General features: G+C 35.8%; 1 protein-coding gene across 1 annotated transcript in view; it reads left to right on the forward strand.

Moving 5' to 3' along the window:
• MROH9 (maestro heat-like repeat family member 9) overlaps window positions 1–12389 on the forward strand; it is a 96998-nt gene that overhangs the window by 25007 nt on the left and 59602 nt on the right. The window lies entirely within an intron of this gene.

Here is a 12389-nt window from a genome sequence, read left to right on the forward strand (position 1 = left end):
ACATGAACTTGCACAGTGGATAGTTTACAATGCTTGCTGCAGTTCATGTGAACAGCCTTCATATTGGAGAGCAGGCCTGTGCTCATTACCTGTGCACAGGCTCACTATGGGCCTGCTAATCCTAAACGACCTGTTGCGCCATCATTTTGCTACCTGCAGTTCTGCATTCCTATATGTGGTCAAAACTGCCATCAGAAACTGGTCAACTAGTCATAGGAGACAGATCTCACAAAGTACCTTTTAGCTCAATCAAGAGCAGAAATCTCCATCACCCTGGGAAGGGTGTGCATCAAGAGGTATGCCCAGGAATGCCTAGGGGGGCTGGTGATGGATAAATAAACTTACACCCTTCTCAAACATCATAAGGTCAGACTGGGAAATCCCAGGGAGCGAAGTAACATGTGAGACAGGAACACCAAAAGCTTATCAGTGGACCTCCTTGTTGATAAAACTGAAACCCAGACTGGGGAACTAGGGATGGATCCCAATGGCAATACTGAGTCATCAAGCAGATGAGAAGTACCTGGAGGGCAGACTCACTCCTTTATACTATAGTGACAGCACATTTTCTAGTTACTATTTCTCCTTTTCCTTTTTCTTTCTTTTCCTTACAACTGATGCTGTATGGTTATTCTATCAATAAAAAGGCCAGGATGTCACTCTTCAGTGTATCCTGTATTAATGTAGCCTGCTCTACACTCCTGTTTCTTTATCAACGTGATGTTGCCCAATGCAACAGCTCACCCATTAGTAACAAGCAACCTTTGACTTAGCACTGAAATGATTTCACTCTAAAATCTCCTAAAGGATGTCAAATGTAACTGAGATGCAAGTGCAAAATAAAATCTAAGTATTACCAGGGGAAAAAATATGTTTGTTTTCCTACATTAAAATAAAAATGAGATCTTTTTCCCCCCTGAACGATAGGACCATAATGATTCAATTTCTCCTGCACCAATCAGCATTAGCCTGTGAGATCCAGACCTGGCACATGGAAATTTCAGCCTTAAGTCAAATATTATTTCAAAGTTAATGACAAAATCTATTTTTGCAGTGGTCTTGTTTAAAATATTTCCCCTTAATACTCTTGAAATGCTGTAATTGAAAGCAGTTATTTGAGATGCCAGTGCATACTTCTTTAATTATGTCCTGTACCATCTGTTTCCAATGAAAGGGCAGTATCTGTTTGCAGTTACCAATCTTATGAAAAACAGGCTTGTCCCGAAATAGATTGGAACTAAAACCAGAAAGCATTTCTTTCAGAGGCATCCTTTCAAGCCAATTAACTTTAATCATTATAGAAATGTTTATTTCCCATCTTAGTCTCTCTCTTCACATGTAAATTCCTTCAGGGGAAAAGATTTCTTTTTGTGACTGTTTGAATAGTTCCAATTTGGATTAATCAGAACCTGCTGGCCTGTTTATGTTCCAATTGTGAATGCTGGCAGCTTTCTTGATGAAGGAGGCTCACAGTCCCCAAGGAGCTCAGATCTAGAAACACAGCAGACACCCACCAGAATGAGTTCACTTCACCTTCAGGCCCCACACCTGACCCATGTGTATTCTAGGGTGCTGAGGAGGAGGCAATTGATGGGTATGATTCTACAAAGGTTGCCTCAGAATACAACCAATCTCTTCAAAGGGGGCAGAAATCCTATCAGACCCACACATTCATGTGTCACTCTCTTGAAAGCTTAACAACTCCTGGTGACCTTGCAAATGAAGCACCACTGGTAGAGGTGATGTATAAATGGAACCACACTACCAAAAGGGAAGTTATTTACAAATTGTCTTTATTCTTATAGGACATTTTCTACAGACATGTCATAAGGTGGTTTAGAACAACAACTTTTAACTGTTATTAACTTCATTCTTCCAAAATGCAAGGTCCTCCTGGTTAGACATTTTCAGCTTATTTATACACTGATGTATCTTGGATAACTAACAGTTCCTGGATAAACAGACTCCGGAAATGCTTATTGAATTTATTCATCTTCCAATCCATAGGCTATGTTGCTCTAAAGACATAGGAAGTATCTACTCTTAGGAAAATGACAACAAAGTAAAGTTAAGGCATATCTACCACAAGCATCCTGGGAATAGAACAAGATCACCTCTTGCCTGCAATAAAGTAGATACTGAACAAATATTTGATTCATTCAGTTCAGCAAGTATACGTGTGTTGGCCACCAGCTAAGAAAGCTACCATTTACTGATCCTTTAATAAGTTCCATTCACTCTGCTGAGTGTTTCAAACACATCAACTCTAATCTTAAAAGTAAACAAAAATCTTGCAAAGTAGATATTAAATATCTCCAAGGTTCAGGTGAGGAGCTGAAGTTTATGTATAGGAAATATATTGCTGGGTTAATTGACTAGTAAATGACAGAACAAGATTTAGGAATTTTGGGCTAAGTTGAAGAATCAATATTCATATATGCTCTCTATTGCCTTTTACGTGCTGTTCAAAGCACAGAGTGCAGAGATTTCATGATCATATATTCAAACATCTGAAGTTATGTTATCATCACTTGGAAAAGAAATTCCCATTCTCATTTCTCCCTTGAATTTCCTGGAGTTTTATACTAACTGGAGTTCCTAGGAATAACTATAGCCTTCACCTTTAGTTTTCTAAGGTAGGGCATATGTAGCTTTTGGATCTCTTGAACTTCATCCAAGAAGCAGATATTCTCTTTGTTTCTCAAGAACCATCAGGGTCAGTCATATATCTTTTCCCTGTGAAGTTGAAATGTTATCCTGTCAGACTGGAGGGACTTGGCAGTCTTGAATTAAATAAAATCATCCGTTATCCCATGCTCTGTGTCTCTGATGTTTTATATGGATGTGTAACAAAATCTCTCCCTAAACCTTCAACTTTCTAGAAATCAGTCAGGAATTCCTGTGGGAATGTCAAGTGTGAGGCTGTACAGGGCAATGCAACATTGTGAACATGGAGAGAAATGACGGAAAGTCGGGAAAGAGAACAGAGACACACTGATTATGCAGTAGCTGAGCATCTTAACACAATCACACTAATGAGTGGCTTCTGAAATTATGTGGTCAAGGAGAAAGCAAGCCTCCATGTCCTGGAGCCTGGCATTCAGAGGCTATGACTCACAGACTGGGTCTAACTAATGAGTTATAAAGAAAATACACATGCTAATTCTGCTAGAGTAGCTATGATTTATTTAACTGTTCATTTATCACTTCATAATATCAATCACCACTTCTCAATCTTTATGTATAGCATAGTAAGCTATTCTTGCAACAAGTGAGATGTAGCTCTAACCAGAGAACATTCCATTTAAGTTCATTAAATGTAGACATAAATATGAGATGAAGAGAGCCATAAAAAAAGGAAAGAAAAGGAATATCAAGGATATTAGAGTGCAGCAAAATCTGTGTGTTAAAATGAAAATCATAATAACAACAACAAAATTATTAATTCCATGCATATGCCAGGCACAGTGCTAAGAGCTTCATGATAACCTTAAAAGGATCCATTTAGATGAATGTTCTTATCCCCATTTTACAGGTAAGAAAATTGAGGTTCAAAGAGATTGACATTTTTAGATTCTAGTTAGAAAGTTATAGAAGCAGAATTCAAACCCAGCTCTTTGACTCCAGAGTCCCTGCATTTTCCCTATTAATGAATTTATCTTTAGGATCATATAGTAGAGAATGTGGTATGGAAAATTCTGTCTCATGAAGGAAGAAGATTGAGAAAAGAGAACTAAAAAACATAATATATTATTATAAAAATATTCCTGAGGTAGAAATTACGTCTCAGCTCTATTTTCTGCTACTTCACTAAGTAATTTCATAACACAGGTAAGTCATTTCACTTGTAGAATTTAGATGTATCATCTATGGATAGTTCATCATATGAAGAAGAAAAATTTAATGCTGTTAAGGATTTCAGTGGGAAATTCTGGTGTCCAAAGGTCATCAAAACTTCTGTGCAAAGAGATATCTGAGCAATACTCAGTAGCCAATATGCCAGCATTTCAAGTGCAGCGTTCTTGGCTAAAGCAAGTAGGAGTTTGAAGTGCGGCTTTATCTTTCTTTTCCCTACTCTCACCTACCACAATTAGATCTGATATCACATTCTAAATTTGCTAAATAATTAGTTCATAGTCAAATAGAGTTAACCTTCCTCAGCCACCCAAGTACAGAGAAACATAGGGTCAAAGAGAATGGTGAAACTTCCCTCATGTTCAGACCAAATTAAAAGCAGGGGCTAGAGAAAGTGAGAATGATTTCTTTTCCCCATAAATTACTTTGAAGATCATTCTTGTTATTGAGTCCATGGATCAGTGAAATCACTGACCCTAAACAATCAGAGCTAGCATTTAATGACTATCAATCAAACTGAGACATACTATGAAGCTGCAGATTGCCTATTAGGAAATGATGATATTAAAAGCAAATTTTAATGAGAAACAGTGGCTATCAGAAAACAGTGGCATATTATAGTCTAAAGCCTGAAGGAAAATAATTGTTAAATCTAGATTTTTTTTTACTCAGCTAAATTATTAATTAAGTCAGAGGAGGAAATTTACCAGTTTCTCTATTAAAAAAAAAGATATGCATTATAGCATCACTTTTAGAAAGAGGGAACTCTCTCATGTCCTAAGGTAGTTAGTTCTACCACTGGTTTTCCTGTGACTCCACCCACAAGTCATAACCCACAGGACTAAGCATATATGCCAATCTGGAACCTATCTTTCCTTCTAGATCCTGGTTCCAATACCCAAACCCCCAAATTTCTTACCACAACAGCTCGGAGTCTATTTATGGAAACCTTTTCCTTATCTGTTGAGAGCAAGGGGCACCACCATGGCACTTCCCTTGACCCAAGAGATAGCTGCTTGTTGCTAATTATAGTAAAAGCCATAGTTAATATCATGGTCAATTGGGGAAAAAAATAAAGTCTGTTCTCTAAGTTTAGTAATAAACTTATTTGGCACTATTATTTAGCATAGTATTGGGGATCCCAACCAGTGCAAACACGCAAGTAAAAAAGTAAAGGTATCCAGAAAGGAAACATTTATGTCATCACTATACATGAATTACATGACATTATATGTAGAAAACCTTAAATACTCTACTGAAAAGCTGTTAGAAATAAATGAATAAAAAGTAGCAGAGTAGAAAAAATAATTAGAATCACATAACTTTCAAGAATTAATCAAAAATAGAAAGTATGAATATTATCATAAGAAAATTTTTGAAAGGTACAAGATAATTCACAAAAATCAACTGCATTTCTACTCTACATAAAAACAATGAAATGGCAGAAAAATAATGAAGAAAATTATACCACTTATGATCACAGCAAGAAGAATCAAATAACTAGAAATAAATTTAACTTAAGTAAAGAACTATACTCTGAAAACTGTAAAACACTATTGAAAGAAACTGAAGACATAAGAAATGGAAAGACATTCTGTGCTCATGAATCAGAAGAATTAATATTGTAAAAATGGCTATTCTACCCAAAGCAATGTACAGACTTAGTGTAGTCCCCATTAAGATCTAAAAAACATTTTCATGGAAATAGAGCAAAAACAAAAATCATGAGCAACCTAATAATACAAGGTACAATCATCTAGGAAATAATAATCATACCCAAAATCATAGCTTCTAAATATATAAGGCAAATCTGATTGGCATGTCCTCCATCAGACAGATCAAAAATATGCTTGGATATGGCCCTCCCTGGTGGCACAGCGGGTTAAAGCATAGCACTGAGAAGCTAAAGCCATTTCCACATGAGTTCGATTCCCGCCTGCCCCGGAGGTGACCACTTGGCATGGCAGACCTCTCCTGGCCGGCCCGCTGCTCCCCTCAGCAGTGTACTTCATCCATCTGCCTGTTCTGCTCCCCAATCTGTCTCTGGTGAAACCTCTCGCCGCCCCTGAGCCTTGGCCTGTACCCCACTTCTGTATGCACAAATAAATAAAAATCTTAAAAAAATTTTTAAAAATATGCTTGGATATAGATTAAAGCAAACATTGCCAAGCATGACCTAAAGGCCATATTCTACTTTTATATCTATAAGGATTATCCCCTATTTAGTCAAAAAATATATATTATTTTCAAAAATATAGTTCATATTAAAATTAGCCATATAGTAGCAAAAAGTACAGAAAATCTCAATAGCAAAAATATAACTATATATGATAGATGTTGAGATGGCTTATTTGTGATCTTGTTTTTTAATTTTTGTTGTTGTTGTTGAGATAACATTGGTTTACATCATTGTTTGTATTTTGGAAGTATCATATCCCCTCCTTCAAGTGACATTATCAAAGCACTGATACCACCAAGAGACCCACAGTTCACCAACATAGCCACTGTGTTCCCTCATTAAAGAGGGGAGATTAAAGATTTTTAATGTCCATTCAAAGTCTAAGCACTTAGAATAATTTAGACAAAGCACCAAATTTATTAGGTTTGTGTGTGTGTGTGTGTGTCTATATAAAATGATCTGTTTCTTAAGGGAAATTATGCAACAGTATACAATTTCTTTTAATCTACCTCAATTAATTTGTCTCAATTCTGACCAGGTCAGATTTCAGTTCATTTTAACTGAATACGACTTAGTCCACTTTTATATTAGTGTGAGAAAGTAAAATTCTGGCCCCAGATAATCATTCTGTGATGCCAGTATTTTCTCTAGCCACCCTACTATTCCCCACTTACTTGTCCAGCACTTACCAATCTTCTCAAGGACCTTTGATCTTTTGGTTTTGTGGCATAGTGTCTACTACCTGATTTAGATTGCTCTTTGTTTTGACAACCTATTTGGACTAGTTTCTGTGTCCTACCAATTTTAGTTTATTTCACTAACTTGTTGACTTCTTATGACTCATTCTATTTTTCAGTATTCTGAAACTCAAAATAAGAGACACTTCAGCTAAAAATTTCATCAGATTCTTGAGACTACACCATGATACCAGTGTATCATGCACTGTGTTGAAAAGAGACACAAAATGGTAGAGAAAGATCGTGTATACTATGGGTGCAAAAGACAGTGATGCCTCAAACTGTTTACCCCATTTATTTGTTCCTGATTTTTGTCCTTGATTATTTACACCATAGCTTGCCCTAAATGGATAAAGCCAGAAGGCTAGCTCAACCCATAACTCCTCTTATATGTATAACGCAAACTCTAAAGGACATTTTGGAAGAACAGGCTCATCGCTGAGGCCCGGCATCAGTCCAGGGTTCTCAAAATAAATTATTTTCCAAATAGTTCAAAGAGATATAAAGAAGGCAGACAGACTCTATATGGTTGGTAAAACATTGGCGCCAAAGGCAGAGGATGGTTTTGAACTGCTGTATTTTTGTGCTTTTGAGTGACAGCCTAAGTATCTTCCTGTTATTCTTGGCAAGGCGTAAAACTCAAATTTTGCCTTTGGTATTTTTTTTCTTTATTTTGCTATTATTTTTAAGTGTGGTAATGCAGCATTTTCCAAAACTAAAAAAAGGCATTAAATCATCTTCTCTATTGCTCTGGCCAAAGAATTATTCCCCACGATGTGTATTCTAGACCTTCTATAAACTAAGTTAACCTTAAATTACGGTAATGCTTTCACAACTTTTTCTGGGACACGTCTCCGAAATCTAGTGATTCTTATTATTTGACTTTTCTTCTGGTTTTCCTGTCTTAATTTCCAAAATCTCTATTCCTATTTCTCCGAAGCGCATCTCATATATATTATGTCATAACCCTAATTTGGAGTGAAGGGCTTTGCATAGAAACTCTTAACATTTCCCTTGGTTCATGTAGAAGTGGGATGTTATAGAATCTGGGTGAGGATTTTCTGACCACCAAGATGCTACATGTGTTTAAAGTAATAATTAGACTATACTCTGAAAGGAAAATAAAACATCAAAAGACAGTTTGATGGATGGTTGTTTTAGAACAATATCACTCTGCATTATGGTGAGGAGAGCAGGCTGCCAGATGATCAAGTTTAGCATTCATTGGGTCTTTACTGAGTTTTCAGGTTGTTCTGTAGATCTTTCAACTCTATCATACGTTGAATATTTGCCACAACTGTATGAGCTCTGGTAGTTGTTTAGCTCACAGGATCTTGGGAGCTATCTCTCCCCGGTAGTTGTACTTTGCCAAATTTGTAATCTTTCCCTAACATGTGCAGTTTATTATTTGATCCCAGTTAAATATAGATTTCTGGAGCTAACATGGAAACATACCCACTCCACCATTGTCCCTGGAGGCACAACAAGTTAGGACACAGCACTGCAAACTAGCCGCAGTATTTCGCCCTGAGTTTGATCCCCAAAGCTGACCCACAAGGCACAGCAGACCTCTCCTCAACAGTGTACTTCGTGGATCTGCCTGTTCTGCTCCCCATACTGTCTCTGGTGAATCCTCTCACCACCCCTGCACCTCTGGCTTGTACCCCAGTTCTGTATGAATGAATAAATCTTTAAAAAATAAATGAGCATCAGCTTATACCCAACACAATATAAAACACTTATTTGAGATGGATCATGAGGCTAAGTATAGAAAGTAAACAAGTATAGTTTTCAGAAGAGAGCAAAGAAAATATCTTCATGATGTTGGTGTAGGCAATACTTCCCTAGACAGGAAGTAGAACCTAGTACCTATTTCATTGTCCACTTCCTTTACCTTCTTTGTGAAGTTTACTCCAAGGTAATTAATTCTTTAGCTATGACTGTAAATGGTACTATTTTCTGGACTTTTATCTCTAGGTCACTGTTTGCATATAGGCAATAGACAATGCTTCTTTTATTCCCTTTTTTTATTCCTAAATTAGAAAAATATCAACTTCCAATACAGAGTGCTGAGAATAGAAGCATTTGTTGACTCTATCATATGGATCCAGATAGTCAACCTGAACCCAGAAATTCAGATTTCTTGCTGAAAAATGGCATTGTGTGTTAGTTGTTAAGGCAATCAGCTTCATTCACTTGAAGTCTGATATAAAACTGTATACTCTCACAAATTAAGGCAAATGGTTTCCTAACACAATTTTTAAAAATCATTTAGCTCTGGAAAGCATTTCTGTAGCCCATGTTTTTTGTTTTGTTTTGTTTTCCTTAGCTGTTAACACATCAATTTCTTTCTCCAACAAGAGGGTCATTCTCAAATGTAAATGAAGAATCAAAAATTAAGATCTCTATGGGAAATTGTGCCAACTCAGTTTGTATCCAAAAATCCTAATATGTAATCCTTGGTAAAATAATAATAATACTAATAATGCTATTGACACAAGTAATAGGTCCTGAATATGTAAATGCTGAATATGCTTCTACAATCTATCACCTGAGCAAGCTGCCAATTGTCAGATTTCTCATTTCAATAAGAAAGTCTTAATATCATTCCTTATTTCAGAACCTCAAACTGGTAGTAACTTTAACTGGGATGACAGTGACCTTCAGTGTGAAAGAGCAGTTTTGTGTAATTGCTTATGATCTGCTCATGGAATCCTGAAAATGTACATTTCACTGTAATATAATCACTTGTACTTTTCACTGTTTCCTTCAATACCTCAGTCAAGACCATATGACAGACTGCTAATCATTAGCTTCGCTGGGGAGAAATAATAATCATAAATATATATTGAAACAGAATTCTCTAGAAAGTTTCTGGGAAGTTGTTAGAGTTTAGCTGTTTGATCATTTCATGATTTCCATGAACAATTAAGATTTAAGTGTTGACTGTCTTCATGATTCAAGAGTTTAAAATGAAGATTCTAAAAGAAGCAGATATTTACAACAGATTCCCCAACGAGGCATTATCCTCTAAGATTTTTTCTGGTATATACTCTCATAACATTATGTTCCATTCACACATCATATCATATTTGTCTAATTGTTTAATTTTTCTTTTTTTGACTGGACTGGGAGACCATAAGAGGTCAGAGACCAACTATTTTGCTTGGTGTTGTGCTGCTAACTATTTAACAGAATGCCTTGCACATAGTGAAGTCTCAACACATTTCTTTGAATGTACAAGTAAGTGCGTAAACCAATCAAGTTGGGATAAAATTTAAGATAAAAATGTAATGTGAAAGCTAAGGTAACCATTTTTCATCTGTTATAATATTTAATGTGTTGTCCAAAGACTGGCGTGAATGTTAGCATTTCTACAAGAACAAATTATGCAGCAATTTTCAGAAAATTGCACTATTTGGCAATCAACTTTATCCCTTTCTTTTATTGAGGAGAAAGCTGGAGCCCAGAGAGGTCAAGTAGATTGCTCAAAATCACACAGTTAATAACTCAACAGTCCCTAGAATCCAGATTTCAAGATGTCAGCAAGGTAAGTTATGTGTTGTTTCTATGCCAGTGCTACATGTGTGTTTTAAATCTATCTACCCCTCTGTGAAACAATTATTACTACAGCTATATGTTATTTTATTTTATATTTCCCTCAAATTTGGGAAAAAGAGAAAGGAATCAGTACAATAGGGCAGAGAAAGGCAGGAGAAAGATCAAGTTTGCAAAGGTTATATAGGTCAAATCTTGGTCTGTAGTCCCTATAATCATTCGGTGTCCAGTTACTTACCTTATTTGAACCTTAATGGCTAGAGGGGTTTCTCTGAATGGCAATTCCACAAACTCAATTATGACAGTAGTGTGGATCACTTTTGAGGTCTGTTTGGAAACATCTGAAAATACCATCTATTTGCCTTAAAAGAAAAGGAACATTTGTTTTATTTAAGAGTGTCCTAACTGTTCATGGTGAACTTCCAAAGAAAGTATTTTCTTTCCCAAAAAGAGTTTTCAAGGAGTATATATTTCTTGCACTGCCAAGAACAAAGCTTTAATATGTGAGGCACTTAAGAGCTAAAGTGGACTTTAAAGACATATTAAACTTATCTTTAAAAAGTCGTTTATCCATGGGAATTTTCAGTGGTTGAATTTGTTCACAAGGAAATTAAAAATTGAAGTCATTGTTCAATATAGTGTCTTTAAGATGTACCATTAATAAAAATGGACTTTTACAAGTGGCAATAAACCCTTTCATCAAAATGGGCTTTTACAAATGCCAATAACGTGTTTTTACCATGTAAATTGTCCATAGAAAAGAAAATTATGACACAGTTACTACTCATAGACACCATTTGCACTCAGGAAAATACTTTATAAATTAAGCAGTAATTTCAACAAAATCATGTTTTATAAGCATTTCTCAATAACAAATGTACTTGCAAAAGAAGCACTGTACTCCTCTTTGATGTCAAATCTTTCCATATGTCTTATCAGATCTTTGTGGCTACTCTGTAACTGCACTAAAGTTAAGCAGTAATTTATTAGAGGTTCATTGCAGTGTGGAATCAGCAACCTTTTCATTAACTGTCCCATTAATATCATTTGTCTGTCAAGCCCTTTGAGGAGGTCTTTCATTCACGGCTGGTTTTGTAACATCATACATTGGTAACAAGGACCATATTAGCTTACTGAGTTCTACAGATCTTCCAAATGTTAACACAAAATCACATTTATTAATATCACCACCAATTGCATCAGAAAAGTCTTTAAGTATTGGGAAGCTGTCAAGCTCATGGTGGTGAATAAATTTTTCCAAGTTTCCAATTTTCTCTTTAAAACTTTAATTTTATCACTGGCATTAGATACTTGTTTTCCCTGAAGTGACAAGCCCACTTCATTCTTTTTTGAGAAAATGTCTGCCAACTACTGACTACCAGAGTCTTTATAACTAGTGTGCTATTCCTTCTTTCAAGTCAAAAAAAAAATATGTTCCAAGAATAAAGTGGCCAATTCAGTGCACAACTCAAATATTCGCACAAATGCTTTTCCTCGAAAATAAGAAGTTGTCATATTTCATTAGGTAGCAGAAGTGTTTTCTGTGTGCTTTGCATTTCATCGGACTGAATATTAAAAAGACATGTACTAGTTTCCCTGTCTTGTCTTTTTTTTTTTTTCTTAACTGTGAGTTTGTGGCTATGATGACTACAGTAACTAGAAGTACAGTGTGGCACCAACACATTAATACATACTAAAGAACTCATATCACAAATACATTATTATGAAACTAATTTTGATTTCATAAACCCTGGAAGGGACTTCAGGGGATTCCCAAGGATTTACTGGAAGATCTTGATTGACATTTAGCCAATGACTGCATTAGGTATATTAATTCTGACAGACTATGATTTGAAATATTGAAAGACTATAAGGCAGAAACAAGGAGTGAATATCCCAATATAGGTTTGTGAAAGCATAGCTTAGTTCCTACTTAGGTTATTTTTTATTATTATTAAAAAGTTTATTTTTACATCATTTTGCACACATTTTTTTTTTCATCTCAATTGTAATCCCCACGGGTTTCCCATCACCAAATCACCCCTGTGCCACCACCATAG

This window comes from Condylura cristata, unplaced genomic scaffold (genome assembly GCF_000260355.1).
Source record: "Condylura cristata isolate star-nosed mole 26May11 unplaced genomic scaffold, ConCri1.0 scaffold00024, whole genome shotgun sequence".
NCBI lineage: Eukaryota > Metazoa > Chordata > Mammalia > Eulipotyphla > Talpidae > Condylura > Condylura cristata.